Genomic DNA, 5,020 nt, shown 5'->3' with positions numbered 1-5,020 from the left:
CAGTACCTACCATTTTTCGCCGTAAGTAAGGTATTTACAATCTATGCATCAGTTCCCCAGCCTAATTGGTTTAAGAGATATTGTGGTTTTCACATTTTAGTCTATATGTCAGATGCCACGCCCCCTATATATCGGGGTTAACATGTCTGGATTAGAAGAAGTTATATCCTTTAAATTGGTGTATGTTTCATAGAAATCGAGCCAACGGTGCCTTCAAAAACGGGATTGTAAAATTTTCTTGTGGCGTATTTATATATAGATTATATATGTATTTTTGGACAACTAATAGGAGAGCAGCATGGTGTTTTACATACAACCCTTTAAATTTTTTAAACAGTAGCTTATACATGTTGAGCATTGTATTCTTGTACTGCTCTCAGTATTTTAGATGGATATTCCGGATGCTTGACGAATACTTTATATTTGTCCCAGTTGCTTTAAAGTCGGATTCTACAGCTTGCTCGCTATAAAATCCTAGACCCTTGCCTACATGCATGCATGGTCCTTTGGTCTTGCAAACATGTTATTGTTTTGTAGATACACTTGACACAAACTATTTCAAGTATAAAGAATACTTATATTCGAACTTAAAAAGAACAAATGTTGTGCGCGCACAATCTTCTCGTTTGAATTGAATTTATCGGCATTTTGTGCAAAAAACAAGCTAAGACACTTGAACCATATACTAACTTGATTGTATATAAATCGTACAAGTTACATTACAAAATAAATATAAACTGTAAGGTATCAATTTGTCCTCTAGAGCGGGTGCGTGAAAATTTTAAAAGAAAAGGAATAATTTTTACAAGTTATTCATAACATAATTAGCAAAAAAATGTGATGTGCTATGACCTTCGATTTAAAGTTGGTTCAGGTCTACCGTGGTCTGCATACTCGCTCTGCTAGGTAAGACGAGTGAGCGACAAGCGAGCGCTTCAAGTGTACTATACAACACATGCATTTTTGTGCATAAAAATGCGGGAATGTATGTCAATAGATTATGTACGAAAGTATGTTAATAATTATATGTACATATGCATATAAATATGTGAATATTATATTAGGACAGCATTTAAAACAACAAATAAAATTTATTACATACATAAGCATAGATTATGAAATGAAATATTTTTTAGATTTATATATGTACATACATAACATGCATATTTATATATGTATGTATGTACATATGTATGCATGTATTTTGTCTTTATAGAGAAAAGTAAGTAACGAAGATATTATAATCGCTCTCGCCGCAGAAACAAAAAATAAGTAAGCACTTGTTAACCCTTTCACTATATAGTATCCATATGGATACACTCAACTTTGTGGTCGGCTGACAATCTCCACGCCAGAAAAAAAACTTAGTTTTCAACTGATTATAATTTTTTAAGGTCTTAGGAAACACCTACAATGGAAATATATATTATTTTCGTTTAACTGAGAAAAATACAGCATTAAAAAAAAACGGGTATATATTTTTATTACAAGCTTTTATTTAACTTCACTTGTATGTACATATGTATGTATGTATGTGTGTATGTATCTTTGTATGTCCTGGAACTTTGCAGTCAATATTTAACAAACCTCCCGATGAGCTACAGACTTGAAACTTCAAAATTAGCTCAGTACTCGAGGACAATGCAATATAAAAGATGACTTAATCCGCTAGGTGGCGCAGGAGTCGAGATATTTAGATTAGAGATTTTGATTTGTAAAACCCGCATTTATAGTCTGGTCTGGTTCATATTTGGAACATATATTACTTATATGAAAAGAAATAAATCCAAAAAAAATTTTGCCGCTAGGTGGCGCAGGAGTCACGCATCTATTCTTCCGTGCATGAGATATATAAATAAATACATTAATAAATACATACCTATGCATGTGTGCATACTCGAAATTCTTAGTTGATGCAATTTTTATCCCGTACATTTTTGCTGACCAAACAACCCGTTTGCCTGTCTAATCTGCTTGCCTCACTTGCCTCGCTCATGTGCTGCTGCAAATGAGTGCCTCGCTCGCAACGTCGCCCTCGCGAGGGCAGAGCTAATGAGGTCCTCGTTTGCTTGCCGCTCTACTCTTGCGCTGCCCTCGTTTGCTTACTCGCTCGCTGGCTGCTCAGCGCGTGCGCTCGTACTTAACGAGTGCTCGTTTGCAAACAGCCTCGCCTGTTGCGAAAGCTCAGGCAAACTAACGAGCGAGCGAGGGGCTAAAAGGAGGCAAATCCGAACCCTGTATACAAGGCAGGGATTGGCATTGGTTGAACGTCAACTGTTTCATACTCAATCAATACTGCTGCTTTGTAAGACTAAGCAGCGGCGTTGGCTTAGTATTATCGATACCTAAACGAAATTAGAGGTTGACTGAACACCAGCGGATTGCGTGCTGTCTTGCAAATACAGCCACCACAAGTGAACGATGCTTATGACAGCTCATACTGATATTGACTTCGGCAAACCTGTACTCCGAATGATCGTGCACGAAACTAGCAAACGCGGCAGTTGAACTGTTCCTAAAGTATGAGAGCTCATCATTTGTTGCAGAAGTCGTTTGATTTGGTGCTGAAAATCATCTGACTTGCTGCTGAAAGCCATTTGACTTGCTGCTGAAATCACGACTAATGTGGTAAAGGGTAATTTATCGTCTCGTATGCATGTATGTATGTATGTATGTATTTATAGCGCGTTTACCATTCAATTGCTTTGCTCACTGCTGGCTAGTTGTGAGGAATGTGCATACGTATGTATGTACAGTATCGGTCATATCTATAGCACGCCATTTCAAAGTGATATTGTGTGCCACTTATGTTTATTTATTTATTTTTAAGAATTTTCAATTAAAATATAGTTCTTTCTCTAACAAAACTGATATAAACCCAAGTTTAACAATTTGTAGAAAAGTACAAAAAAGTGCAACAAATTTTCATATAAATTTCAAACTTTTTTCTCCGAGGTGTTAGAATTTTTCTGAATACACAGTTTTATAGCACAATCAATTTTAGTCTGATAATGTGCAAGTTTCAAGTGGCTAAAGGTTACCGTTGATTTTTTAGAATTTTTTTCGCCAAAGGTGTTGCGGTTTTCTTCCATATACAAATAAATTGAGTTTATTCATTATATGGAAGCCAATGCGACAAAAAAAAATCTAAAAAATCAACGGTAATTCGTAGCCACTTGAAATTTGCACACTATCAGACTAAAATTGCAGGGGCTAAAAAACTGTGTACTCAAAAAATTCTAACTTCCGAGAAAAAGTTTGAAGTTTAGGTTAAATTTTGTTTCACTTTTTTGAAGTTTTCTACAAATTGTTTAACTTGTGTATATATGGGGTTTGTCCGAGAATGAACTAAATTTTAATTGAAAAATAAATAAATAAACATAAGTGGCACACAATATCACTTTGAAATGACGTGCTATAGATATGACCGATACTGTATGTATGTACATATCAATGCTTCATTTCAAACAAGCAAGTGTCGTTGAATGTTTTTGAACTACAGTATCATCACTTCGGCAACACGTCAAACGCGCCTTCAGCAACAAACCAAAGGCGGCGGTTTGACTTCTGCAACAAATCAAGTTAGCTAACTGCGGCATCTTGCCTTCGCCAGTCTTTCACATAAGCTCTCATGCTTTCGGCAACCGTCCAAATGCAGTATCGTGCTTTTGGCAGTCGATCAAATACGACGGTTGCTGGTTTCGTGCACGATCATTCAGTGTACAGATTTGCCGAAGTCAATAACAGTATGAGCTGTTATAAGTATCGTTCAATTGTGGTGGCTGTATTTGCAAGACAGCACGCTTTGCGCATTTAACCTGAAAAAGGTTTAGCTTAATCTGAAAAAGGTTTCATTTAGTTTGAAATGGTTTCGCTTGACCCGAAAAAGGGTTCATTTAATTTGAAAAAAGTTTCGCTTTGTTTGAAAATGGTTTCATTTAATTTGAAAAAAGTTTCATTTAAACTGAAAATGCTATAATTGCCATAGTCATACGACCTAGTTAGGGCGATCTGGAGAATTGAGTTATATATCAAATTAAAGTGCAAGCCCTGTAGGTTATCCAAAAATCTATATATAATTGCTCAGTCATACGACTTAATTTGGGCGATCTGGAGTAGCTACAGAATTGAGTTATATATCGAATTAAAGTGCAAACTCTATAGGTTATCCAAAAATCTCTACATAATTGCTCAGTCATACGACTTAGTTAGGGCGATCTGGAGTAGATACAGAATTGAGTTATATATCAAATTAAAGTGCAAGCTCTATAGGTTATCCAAAAATTGCCGGATTTCAAACCTGTGAAGTAGGTGAGAAAATATAAGCGTTTAAACATTTTCTTGAATCATTCTCAACGGTCCTATATATAATTGCTGTCATACGACTTAGTTAGGGCGATCTGGGGTAGCTACAGAATTGAGTTATATATCAAATTAAAGTGCAAGCTGTAGGTTATCCAAAAATTGCCGGATTTCAAACCTGTGAAGTAGGTGAGAAAATATAAGCGTTTAAACATTTTCTTGATTCATTCTCAACGGTTCTATATATAATTGCTCAGTCATACGACTTAGTTAGGGCGATCTGGAGAATTGAGTTATATATCAAATTAAAGTGCAAGCCCTGTAGGTTATCGAAAAATCTATATATAATTGCTCGGTCATACGACTTAATTAGGGCGATCTGGAGTAGCTACAGAATTTAGTTTTATATCAAATTAAAGTGCAAGCCTTATAGGTTATCCAAAAATTGCCGGATTTCAAATCGGTTAAGTAGGTGACAAAATATAAGCGTGTAAACATTTTCTTGGCTCATTCTCAACGCTTCTATATATAATTGCTCAGTCATACGACTTAGTTAGGGCGATCTGGAGTAGCTACAGAATTGAGTTATATATCAAATTAAAGTGCAAGCTCCATAGGATTTCAAATCGGCGAGGTAGGTGACAAAATATAAGCGTTTAAACTTTTTCTTGACTCATTCTCAACGCTTCTATATATAATTGCTCAGTCATACGACTTA

Source organism: Rhagoletis pomonella, unplaced genomic scaffold, assembly GCF_013731165.1.
Source record: "Rhagoletis pomonella isolate Grant_MI unplaced genomic scaffold, Rhpom_1.0 Rhpom_scaffold_00275, whole genome shotgun sequence".
In the NCBI taxonomy this organism is placed as follows: Eukaryota; Metazoa; Arthropoda; class Insecta; order Diptera; family Tephritidae; genus Rhagoletis; species Rhagoletis pomonella.
This window is presented reverse-complemented; position numbering follows the sequence as displayed.